The 12,918-nt window shown below is 45.8% G+C and overlaps 3 non-coding genes across 3 annotated transcripts; all 3 read right to left on the bottom strand.

The window, feature by feature from the left end:
• Positions 1-4,339: 4,339 nt before the first annotated feature.
• Positions 4,340-4,458, bottom strand: LOC142938388 (5S ribosomal RNA). Its single transcript, XR_012949580.1, has one exon. It is a non-coding gene; the product is annotated as a 5S ribosomal RNA (ribosomal RNA).
• A 253-nt stretch (positions 4,459-4,711) lies between these two features.
• LOC142938448 (5S ribosomal RNA) lies at positions 4,712-4,830 on the bottom strand. Its single transcript, XR_012949636.1, has one exon. It is a non-coding gene; the product is annotated as a 5S ribosomal RNA (ribosomal RNA).
• A 254-nt stretch (positions 4,831-5,084) lies between these two features.
• On the bottom strand, positions 5,085-5,203 carry LOC142938389 (5S ribosomal RNA). Its single transcript, XR_012949581.1, has one exon. It is a non-coding gene; the product is annotated as a 5S ribosomal RNA (ribosomal RNA).
• Positions 5,204-12,918: the final 7,715 nt, after the last annotated feature.

Below are 12,918 nucleotides of genomic sequence, written 5' to 3' on the forward strand. Positions count from 1 at the left end.
AGTATTTTCCTTTCGTCATCTGTGATTTTAAAGCCCCATTTAGCGGCGTCCACCTTATCTCCGTTAAAGATCATAAGCTCAGATTTTGTTATGTTTATTTTTGCCCCAGACGCCCTTTCATAGTTTGCGATATGGGTCATTACCTGTTCAATGTAGGACGTGTTTTTAATAAATATATTAATATCGTCCGCATATTGTATGACCTTAACCATTTTGTTACCCTCAGTTTTAAAACCCTCAATGCTGTTGTCACTCGTGATGCTAAGAGCTAGGGGCTCTGCTACCAGACTGTAGAGTAAGGCCGACAGGGGACACCCCTGTCTGATGGAGCGTCCTAGCACCACAGGCTCCGTGAGGAATCCATTTACTTTTATTCTGCTCTCCGCTCTTTTGTAGAGGAGCTTAACCCGGTTAATAAAACCCGCGCCAAACCCATAGCTCTTCAGTACCTCCCACATAAAAACCTGTTCTACTCTATCAAAGGCTTTTTCGAGGTCTATGCCCAATATGCACCCCCCCTCTTCAGACATTTTATCGACGATATCTCTCACTGCGATGATGTTATCACTAATGTCTCTATCAGGGATACTGTAGGACTGGGTCTCTGAAACAACAGTTGTTATCACCTCTCTCAGTCTATTTGCGAGCACTTTTGCAAATATTTTATAGTCCGTATTTAGGAGACTAATTGGTCTATAGAATTTAAGTTCATCTTTTGTACCTTTTTTTTTATAAATCAACGTAATTATACCTTCGGTCACTGTCTTCGAGGTATCATTTTGTACCTCCATTTCCTCCAGAACTTTCAACAGGACTGGAGAGAGCAACTCAGAAAAGCAGCAATAGAAATCCGCAGTGAGGCCATCTGATCCAGGACTTTTGTTCTTTTTAAGCCCCTGTATCGCTGCCTCTATCTCCCCGGTTGTGGTAGGTGAGTCACAAAATGTTTTGTCGTTATCACTGATCTGAATTTTAACCTGATTTGTTAGCTGCTGTATGTGAGGTTCTTTTGGGCATTGCCCTTTGTACAGACAGCTATAGTAACTATGAGCTAGCCTCAATAAGTCACTGTTTTCCGTAAAAGTTTTATTATTGTCATCTTTTAGTTCTGCAATGAATTGCTTTTCCTGAGTTGCTCTCTCCAGTCCTAAAAAGAAAGCCGTGCTTTTTTCCCCCTCTAACAGGAAAAGAGACCTATTTCTGACCGCAGCACCCTTGCAACGGTGGGCCTCAATTCCTGCTAGTTTAGCTCTATAAAGCTCGTACTTCTCGCTATTATGGCTGTTGTTTAGCTCCATTCTATCTATTTCTATATTTAGTAGTTCATTTAATATACTCTCCTCTCTCTTCTTGACCCAATTTTTGTCCCTACTATACTTTATAGTGACTTTTTTTATTCTTAATTTAATTTCATCCCAAAATGTGATTTTATTTTCCACAAAAGGAACGTCATAGGCACATTGGGTCAGAAATTTGGTTATCTTTTCTTTATATTCTTTGTCCTCTAACAAGCTATTGTTAAAGCACCAAGTGCTTTTTCCCCTTTTTCCGGTATTATCACCTAGCTTTAGGTCAACATATGCATGATCGCTCCAAGTATTAAAGGTGTACTTTACACCCGAGGCTTTTTTCACTAGGCCAGAGGCCACCAGGACCAGGTCTATACGGGACTGCTTTAAAACACCCAACACAACCTGCCTTCTGGAATAGACTCTCGACCCAGGGTTCACCACACGCCATGCGTCGACCATGTTTTTATTCGTCATAAGATCTTTTAAAGCTGTTCTACTGGTGTCACATTTGCATTTGTCATGGGAGCTGTCGCTATTGCTCAAAGTGGTGTTAAAATCCCCCAGTAGGATGGTTTTATTGTTAATCCATTTATCCAAGCTTTTGAAGAAGATCCTGCGATCTTCTTCTATGTTTGGAGCGTGGATGTTTATAAGTCTGATTACTTCATTATTGAATAAACAGTCAATTATTAGGCATTTGCCATCATCGGCTTTATAAATTACCTTGCTGTTATTGCTGTGATTCTTATTGATTAAAAGAGCTACCCTCCTAGCTCTCCCAGCTCCCTCCTGAGCCTGAACTTCTCCACTCCACATTTTTTGTACACACTTTACAGTATCCTGATCCCACCCAGTTTCCTGAAGGCAGAGAAAGTCAGCATGCTTATATTTCTCTAAAACTGCTTGGATCTTCAGTATGTTTTTGAATCCATTCGTATTGAATGAAGTTATAGAAAAAGAGTCTAGAGCCATGAGGGCAAACAGTAAGGAAAGATGCAAAAACCCAAATACAGATATTCCCATTATTTTTTTTGCACTTTCTTCCTATTACCTCCTTTCTTTAATAAATCAGAATTCCTTTTCCTCACCGTTTGCACTTGTTCTGCGTCCATTTCTGTGTCAGATGCGTCCGGCAGCATCAGGGGGGAACAGTCAACTGACAAGTTGGAGACATCAGCAAAGTCCAGGGAGGACCCTATCTCCGACTGCAGCAAGACTCTTGGCTGCTCCTCAGCCTCCAGGCCCTTCGTCACCACGCTTCTCCCTCTCCCCGTGGCCAGTCTCGACACCCGGACCTTGCTCGGCTTGGCCGGGCTCTGCTCCTGCAGACCCGCGCTGGCTCGTATTACGTCACCGCCTATGCCAGGCTGGCTGGGTGTGGTCACTGGCCCCGCCGCTGCTGTCACCGCTGTAGCCTCTGATGCCACTGCCGCTCGCGCTGCCGTCCCTGGCTCCGCCGCTGCTGCTGCTGCCGTGTCTGGCACCGCCACCTCTCGTGCTGCCGCATCAGGCACCACAGCTGCTGCTTCCGCCGCCACTGGCACCACCTCACTGTCTCCGGTCAGCCCCTCTTGACCGGTTGCCGGTATCGCCTCATCGTTTCCTGCTTCTTCCTCCTGGTCATCACTGCACAACTCCACCTCTGCCCCGGACTCATCGTACGAGGTTTCGTTAGTGCTCTGCATGTCTTCCTCTTCCACCTCCACCTCCTCCTCCTCCTCCTCCTCCTCCACCTCCTGGCACTTGCAAATATACAGTGCCAGCTTGCAATCCGTGCATTTTTTAGTTTTTTTATTGTTTGTGCACTCTCTGGCATAGTGCCCCTGAACCCCGCAGGTGTGGCAGGAAAACTGCGGGCACTCTCTCTGTATGTGTCCAGGCTGCATGCAAATCCTGCAGATCTTCGTTTGTTTATCATGCAATACGCGAAAATACTCAAAACCCAGCGCCGTCGAGAACTTCGTCGAATACGGGAGGGACTGGACCTTGTCGTTAAACTTCACCCTCACAAAGCGGGTGCCGTCAGTTACTTTGGACCCAGGCCACATTCTTCGCTTCACCGGGGATACAGCTTTTACCCCCCAGCTCAGCAGTTTTGCCAGGATGCTCCTGTCACTCACATAATAAGGTAAGTGCAAAAAGGAGACGACCAGCTCATCATTTGATATCTCTTTCGCGTGTACCCTCGTGTCCCCCACTTTGAAACCCTCCATCAGGCGTTCTTTACCTTTTATGTGGCTCATTGTTACTTCGAATCTTTTCGGGTTGATGACCCGGCACGCCAGTAGCGCACCGCACAGTTTCTGCACATAACTTATCAGTTCCATTGCGCTCATCGATGCGCCGCCCTCCGTCTCCACATTTACCGTGAGGTTCTGCAAAGCAGTCCACTCTCGGGTTTCTGCAGTTAGCTCCTTCTCTCTGGCTTCTACCTCCGTCTGGATGGTGGGGTTTTCCGTAGGGGTTGTCGTCAGATCGGTCCAGGTCTGGTTCACTTGTAAGTCCGTCATTTTGAGAGAAAAAAAAGAAAGCGCCCCTCTCGGAAAAAAGAACTGCGGGGGATGTGTCGCAAAAAAGCGAGAAACAAAAGACTTCCCCCCAATCAGTAAAAACTGACGGGGGTACTGTACACTAAACCAACTAATAAACTTTTAGAAAAAAGCTTGCATGTGTAAATCAAAGAAGAGAGAAGAAAGGAGAGGAAGGAAAAAGCGTGCCTGTTCTCAGGATCCACCAGCTCAGCTCACACAGGTGTCTCAAATCAGCACTGATCAGAGAGGTATGGCCGTAAGCAAGTTTGGCTCCAACACATAGTTCTTTAAAACCTACAACAGTAGGTCAATTTTAAAGCGTTAACGAACCTAAACCAGTTCATTAATTAACATTCCAATAATAAGAAAATATTGATATATTGATTGATTCTGTTTCCCTTTTTACCGTTACCCACATCTTTGTATGCATCTCTTCTTCAATCTTGCCTTTTTCTCACATATTTCTCAAGTGAAAAAGCAGCAGTGTCCTCTGCCTTTTGGAGAGAGAAGTGAAAAAACTTACAGCACCTGGTATTCCCAGGCTGTCTCCCATCCAAGTACTAACCAGGCCCGACTCTGCTTAGCTTCCGAGATCGGACGAGATCGGGCACGAACAGAGAGGTATGGCCGTAAGCAAGTTTGGCTCCAACACATAGTTCTTTAAAACCTACAACAGTAGGTCAATTTTAAAGCGTTAACGAACCTAAACCAGTTCATTAATTAACATTCCAATAATAAGAAAATATTGATATATTGATTGATTCTGTTTCCCTTTTTACCGTTACCCACATCTTTGTATGCATCTCTTCTTCAATCTTGCCTTTTTCTCACATATTTCTCAAGTGAAAAGCAGCAGTGTCCTCTGCCTTTTGGAGAGAAAAGTGAAGAAAGTTACAGCACCTGGTATTCCCAGGCGGTCTCCCATCCAAGTACTAACCAGGCCCGACTCTGCTTAGCTTCCGAGATCGGACGAGATCGGGCACGAACAGAGAGGTATGGCCGTAAGCAAGTTTGGCTCCAACACATAGTTCTTTAAAACCTACAACAGTAGGTCAATTTTAAAGCGTTAACGAACCTAAACCAGTTCATTAATTAACATTCCAATAATAAGAAAATATTGATATATTGATTGATTCTGTTTCCCTTTTTACCGTTACCCACATCTTTGTATGCATCTCTTCTTCAATCTTGCCTTTTTCTCACATATTTCTCAAGTGAAAAAGCAGCAGTGTCCTCTGCCTTTTGGAGAGAGAAGTGAAAAAACTTACAGCACCTGGTATTCCCAGGCTGTCTCCCATCCAAGTACTAACCAGGCCCGACTCTGCTTAGCTTCCGAGATCGGACGAGATCGGGCACGAACAGAGAGGTATGGCCGTAAGCAAGTTTTTCTCCAACACATAGTTCTTTAAAACCTACAACAGTAGGTCAATTTTAAAACGTTAACGAACCTAAACCAGTTCATTAATTAACATTCCAATAATAAGAAAATATTGATATATTGATTGATTCTGTTTCCCTTTTTACCGTTACCCACATCTTTGAATGCATCTTTGAATGCATCTCTTCTTTAATCTTGCCTTTTTCTCATATTTCTCAAGTGAAAAGCAGCAGTGTCCTCTGCCTTTTGGAGAGAAAAGTGAAGAAAGTTACAGCACCTGGTATTCCCAGGCGGTCTCCCATCCAAGTACTAACCAGGCCCGACTCTGCTTAGCTTCCGAGATCAGACGAGATCGGGCACGAACAGATTTTTTTATTTATTTTTTTTTTTATTTATTTATTATCAAAAATACAAAATTTTTTACAATCAACATTTTACGACTTACTCTTCAATACAAGAACACATGACACTTGTACAAACATAATAACAAAAAATAACCCCTCCACGCTAATACTAACTATAAATTCAAACACTTAACACTCATCCCAACCCATAAGTCAAAAAACAACGAAAATAAACCTCCCCATAACTCAAAGAGACACATACCAATTTTTTACTCATACTCAGACATAATGTAACCAACAAAAATAATCCCCAATGATAATTAGCCATAACACAGATTCTAACCAAAATCTAACACAACCTCTCCACTCTCCCCAATCGCAACAAAGGTGCTACCCTCAATAAACCCCTCCTGAAACTCTTCCTCCTTGACATAGCTATGTAATATGTTTACATCTCTTTTCATAATATTTTTAAACACACTCCATACTTCTACTCTCCTTTTCTCGTAATGCGCTACATTCCTCCTTAGCTTGACTGCAAACCTTGCATGGCTTAGCGTGTAGTTCAACAAGTTGACATTACTTCCTTTCCTTTTAGCAACCGCACCAAACAACCACAGCTCCTTCCACCCTATTTTCTCCACAAATTCCCCTTTCCAACATCTGCTTATCAACTCTTTCACTTTCCCAAAGTACACAGCCAACTCCCCACATTCCACAAACTCATGCAGACATGTCTCCACTTCCACCTGACAGACATCACACTGCTTCCTCACATCCAGATTAAATTGACTTATTATTAGATTGTTAAACACCCTATTGTGACGCAGTAGGAAATCAAAATGCTCACATTCAACACTATTCCATTTCACTCTCAGGTTCAGCCACATCCTTTTTACATCCATATCGGTCATTACTTTTTCCCATACCTTCTTTGCAGCCGGTCTTCTTATCTCTTTCATTCTTAAACATCTGTACATTACTCTCGTTTTCACATTCGCCAGGCTTACTATCCTTTCTCCTTCCCCCACATACATTTCCACCCCTTCTCCTCCACTCCCCACCGCCTCACTCTCAATCATTCTCACCCATTCTCTCGGCATCCCCTTCTTTATCTTCTCCACCACATCCACCACTGTGCCTAACCACATTTCATCACCCCTTTCTCTCACCTCATCTACCACTACCTGAGCCCTCATGAACCCTGGTACATACTCGTACACTAAATCCCTCACCTTCCTAAAACCTGCTCTCCACATCTCCAAGTTATAAATTGTGCTCCCCTCAAATGTGATTTTGGGATTTAGAAACAATGGTTGCTCCCACACCTGTTTTACATTTTTGCATTGAAACTGCACATGTTTTACAAACTCTCCCCATGCTCCCAGCATCTCTTTATAGAACTCAGACACCTCACTCAACATACCTTTCTTCAGTTCCATAAATATTCCACTTTCTCCACAACCCCCACATTTATTAATTGCTTCTTTCAGAAACAGCTTCCATACATGATCTTTCTTGTCCTTTACATATCTTGTCATCATTTTCAACCGAAGTGTATTCTTTTTCTTTTCTAAATTAATCAGCTTCAACCCACCATCCTTGTATTCGTTTTCCATCACTTCCCTGGCTATTCTGACACCTCTCCCACCCCAGAGAAACTCACTCACCATTTTCTCTGTCTCCTTTAGCACTCGCTCAGGCACATCCAACACAGTCATTGCATACACAAGTTTGCTCATTATCAGGCCATTCACTACCACCACTTTCCCCTTCAACTTCAACTTCCTAAGTCTCCAAAACCTTAATGTCTTCTTTATGCTATTCATTATCCCTTCATACTGCATGTCTCTCCCTTCTCTGCCTTCAACCCCTAAATTCACCCCTAACACCCTAAAATAGTCCTTCCTCTCTTTCAATCCTATATCTTTCCTCCTTTCTCCATTGACTCCAACATACATAATTTCTGACTTTTCTATGTTTAGCTTTGCTCCTGATGCTCTACCATAAACGCCTACACTTTGTAAAACCTCAAGGACACTTTCACTGTCTTGTACTGTTACTGTTGTGTCGTCCGCATACTGGTATAATAGACTCACTTGCCCTCCTGGTAAGTCTATGCCTCTGACCTTTTTATTTTGCTTCAGCAGTGCAGCTAGTGGCTCTGCCGACAGTGAGTACAGCAGGGCCGACAGTGGACACCCTTGTCTAACCGACCTCTCTAATCTGAAATTATCTGTGACTATCCCATTAATTTTGACGCAACTAACAGCTTTATCATACAATCTTTTGATCCATCCTACTAACTGCTGCCCAAACCCTACTTTTCCTAATACTCCATACAGGTATCCATGATCTACCCTATCAAATGCTTTGTTCAAATCTAAACTCATCACTATCCCCCTCTCCCCTCCCTTCATGTGTTCTATTGTGTCCCTAATGCTGCTGATTGTGTCTGCTATATCCCTCCCTGGTATACTGTAAGCCTGCGTGCTTCCCACTATTGTCCCTATCACCCTCTTAATCCTATTTGCTAGCACTCTTGCTAGTATTTTATAGTCAGTGTTTAAACAGCTAAGCGGCCTATAGTTTTCAAGTCTATCCCTACTCCCTTTCTTATATATAATACTAACTAACCCTGTCGCCATACTAACCGGCATCTCGTCCTTCTCTTCTATCCATTTAAACAATCTGTCCAACAGTGGCGCTAGTTCCTCTTTAAACTCTATGTAAAACTCTCCCACTAACCCATCTAGCCCTGGACTCTTATTCCTGCCTAACCCTAATATGGCTGCCTCTATTTCACCTATCCTTATCTCTCCTTCGCACATCTCCTTCGCATCTTCGCTCATCTTAGTCTCCATTTTCTCCAGCACATGTTTCATGCACTCTTCATCAACCTCTTCTTTCCTAAATAGTTCACTATAAAATTCTTCTACTCTTCCAACTATCCCTACAAAATCCGTTATCTTTTCTCCATTTTTCCCTTCCACCTGCTCCAAATAATTATTTTTCTGTTTCGCCCTCTCTAAACCTAAAAAGAATGCTGTACATTTCTCTCCCTCAACCACATATCTAGCCCTACTTCTAACTATTGCCCCCATGCATCTCTTCTGTTCTACCTCCTCCAGCTCATTTTTAATTTTATTATACCGTTCTAATGCGTGCCCTACCCCCTGGTCCACCCTCTCTGCTTCTCTAACTAACTCTTCCTTTAGTCTCCTTTCCCTCCCTCTTTCCCTTCTATTCCTATCCCTGCTGTAGCTCATGCTCAAATTCTTTAGCTCCTCCTTCATCTCCTCCCACCACCTCCCCATATCCTCCTCATACATACTCTCATTCTTTCTCCCCATTATACATTATCTCACCTTTTCCTTGTACCTTTCTTCTTTGAGCAACATCCCATTCAGGCACCACACACCTCCCCCCCTCCTCTCACACCCATGCCCTAATCTAAATTTTAGCACCACGTGGTCACTAAGAGTAGTTACCTTGTAATCAATTCCCCCCATTTTACTTGCTAGACTCTCTGTACTCAAAACTAAATCAATCCTACTCTGTTTTAATTCCCCTTTCACCATCTGTCTCCTTGTAAATACGCGCCCTCTTGGGTTCTTTTCCCTCCACACATCTACCAGTCCATTCGCTCTCATTACCTCCTTCAATACTCTTCTTGAGGAGTCGCTTTTGAAACACACACTTGCAGATGCATCCAGCCTTCCACACCACACATTAAAGTCACCCACAATTACACATTCTTTCCCGCACATTCCCGCCATCCTCTCAAAAAACTCCCTTCTCTCCTTTTCCTCATTTGGTGCATACACATTCAACATTTTCAATTTCTTACCCAGGTGTTCAAAAGTAATCCCTATCACTCTCCCATCACCATCATCCTCACATTTCCTCACATTCTCAACCTCTCCCCTTTTAACTAAAATAGCCACTCCCCTAGAATAAATGTCCCCATTGTTTACATACACATCTCCCATCCACTCTCTCTCTAACTCCTTCACACATTTTTCATCCCAGTGTGTCTCTTGCAAACATATAATGTCAGCCTCACACAACATCAAGGCTTGGTTTCGCCTATAACTAGTCCTAAGACTATTTGCATTAAAAGAAGCAACAGACACCATTAATAGTATAAATGAAAAGAAAAGAAAAAAGATAAATCGTCTCTTTTAGTCGCACAATTCCTGTGAGACTGTTCTGAATTATTTTCGTACTTCTGCAGCCATTTGTATTTAGGGACACTAAATTCACTGAACCACAAGCAAGGCAGATCATTATGTTAGGTAGATACATTAACACTTTTATTTTTTTTTCCTGCTCACCTTTTTCTTTGGTTTCCCTTTTGTTGCCCATAACCCCTGTCTCTTTCTCATCTCTTTGGCTTCAGAGAAGTCCATGTCCGATTCACCAGACATCTCTGTCTGCTCTGATGTCTGCAGCCCAGACCCGCTCTCTCTCATCTCCTCCATGTCCAGGGAGGACCCGATCTCGAACTGGTCTTCCCCCCTCCCCAGTGCCTGCGGCCCAGCCTGAATTGTCTGTGCTGGCTCCTTCTCCGGCTCTACTGTCTCTGCCTCCACCGCCGTATCTGTTGCTCCATGCACCACTGCGACAGCGATCCTCTCTTGTGCCGTGGCCGCCGAGCCCGGCACCCTCGAGACACGCTTTCCTCTTGCCATGGCTCCTAGTCCCTGGCTCCCTGTCTTCCCGGCCGGGGCCCAGTTCCCCAGCCACGACGCGGACTGCAGCCTGCCCCTCTCCCCCGTCAGCGCCGTTGCTGGCGTCAGCGTCACTGACACCGCTGTCAGCACAGTTGTGGCCTCTGGCTCCATCACTGCTCCTGCTGCCTCCTCGTCCGTCGCTCTCGCCCCGACACCCTCTCGATCCACCAGCTCCGCCGTCGCCTTCGCCACCGACCTCTCCGCGTCCTCAGCAATCGCCACCAGGTCCGTACCCGATCTCACCGCCGTCACTGGCTCCTTCGCTGCTCCGCCCACCTGCCCCGGTGCCAGCCCAGCACCAGGGCCCGTCAGCTCATCCCCCGTCGGCCGGCCTGCCTCGGGCTCAGGCTGGACACCGCAGCTGGCCCCCGCCTCCTCATCCATCTGGGACGGCTCCTCGTCCCCACCCCTGCGGACAGAGGAATCATCAGAGCTGTGTGGTTCAATCAGCTCCTCCTCCTCCGTCCCCTTCTCCTCTTCCACCACCAGCTCTCCCACACACACACATGCCTCAGGCATTTTATTGCATTGTCTACATCTCTGTCCCTGCTTCATGGCGCACTCTCTGGCGATATGGCCCTGCTCGCCACACTTGTGGCACAGAAACTCTGAGCACTCCCTGAGGATGTGGCCCGGCTGCATGCAGCCCCTGCATATTTTCGCCTGCCCGTCGTGGAGTACCCTAAAGTACTCCGACCCTACTGCCGTCTCGAACTTTGTGGAGTATGGCAGGGACTGCACGCGCTCCGTGAAACGTACTCTCAGATACCTTGTTCCATCTGTCACTCGTGAGCCGGGCCACATCCTCCTCCTGATGGCAGAAACCGCCATTACACCCCAGCTGGCCAGTTTAGCCAGGATGCTTTCATCAGAAATATAAAACGGTAGATTCAGGAAAGAAACTACAAGTTCATTATTTACAAGTTCAGATGCGTGCACCCGCGTGTCCCCCACCCTGCAGCCCTCCATTAATTTGTTCTTTGCTGCCAGATCAGCCATAGTTATCTCGTATTTTCTGGGTGTGATCGCTCTGCATGCAAGTAGAACCCCACACTGCCTCTGGATCTGGGTGATTAGCCCCATTGCCGTTATATTCTCTCCGCCCTCCAGCTCTACGTTCACCGTCAGCCTCTTCAGGTCATGTGTACTTTTCACCTTCTCCACAGCCCTTTGTGCTGCGTTCTCCTGCTCCTTCCTCACAGCCTCCACCAGGTTATTCACCTCTGCTTCAGCCGGGGCCTCACTCCTCTCTGTCGCCCGTGTGGGCATCTCCATACTCGTCGTTATTCCAGTCCTTGTCACGCCATCTTTCGTCTTCTGTATGGGGGTGTTCATTTGGGTTGTCGTTGCTCCAGGCAGGGTCATGCCGTCTTTGTCACTCATACCAGGGGTGTCCGTGCTCGTCGTAGTTAATCCGGTCCGGGTCTGGTTCATGTGTAAGGCCGTCATGTTGAAAAAAAAGAAAGCGCCCCTCTCAGCACAAAATCACGGGGGATAGTTCTCAAAAGCGAGAAAAAAAAACTTCCCCCCAATCAGTGAAACACTGACGGGGGTACTACACACTAACCCAAACTCAGAAAAAAGGCTATCTTCTAGCGCATAAGAAAGACAAAAGCAGAGAGAAAAAGGAGGAGGAAGAAAAAGCGTGCTTGCTCTGAATCCCACTGCTCACACAGGTGTCTCCCAATCAGCACTGATCAGAGAGGTATGATGGTCCTAGAGCCTTGCAAGTGGGCTCTACCCCCACTAAGTGGATGATTGCGGTTGGATCTTCCTCTTCTCGCTCTTCCTGTTCACGCTCTCTTCTCGCTCTTCCTGTTCACGCTCTCTTCTCGCTCTTCCTGTTCACGCTCTCTTCTCGCTCTTCCTGTTCACGCTCTCTTCACGCTCTTCCTGTTCACGCTCTCTTCACGCTCGCTCTTCCTGTTCACGCTCTCTTCTCGCTCTTCCTGTTCACGCTCTCTTCTCGCTCTTCCTGTTCATGCTCTCTTCTCGCTCTTCCTGTTCACGCTCTCTTCTCGCTCTTCCTGTTCACGCTCTCTTCTCGCTCTTCCTGTTCACGCTCTCTTCACGCTCTTCCTGTTCACGCTCTCTTCACGCTCGCTCTTCCTGTTCACGCTCTCTTCTCGCTCTTCCTGTTCACGCTCTCTTCTCGCTCTTCCTGTTCACGCTCTCTTCACGCTCTTCCTGTTCACGCTCTCTTCACGCTCGCTCTTCCTGTTCACGCTCTCTTCTCGTTCTTCCTGTTCACGCTCTCTCTTCTCGCTCTTCGGGTTAGGGTTAGGTTTGGGTAAGGACGTGACCACCTGGTGGAGGTCACGGGGGGCACGGGCACAAGGGGAATATTTATCTAAAAAGATCTCAGGTGTTCTTTTAAAGCAGCATAGATATGCTAAAAAATCCCCCATAGCAAACAACCTTCTAAAAAAATCAGTTAAAAATGGGTAAAAGGTTTAAAAAGACATCAGAGCAGAGGCAAGACAGGCAACGGGAGTCGACCATTTAAAGAAACCCCAGGGTCTCCAAGGTCCGTCCCCTGGTGTGGATTCCTGTAAAATTCACAAAACGGCCAAACAAGGGGATAAAGGTATAAAAGCAAACCCGCACACAGTGTTTCCTTAGCAAATATATAAATAA

Source organism: Anarhichas minor, unplaced genomic scaffold (assembly GCF_050575085.1).
Source record: "Anarhichas minor isolate MPS153535 unplaced genomic scaffold, ASM5057508v1 ptg000085l, whole genome shotgun sequence".
Classification (NCBI taxonomy): Eukaryota; Metazoa; Chordata; class Actinopteri; order Perciformes; family Anarhichadidae; genus Anarhichas; species Anarhichas minor.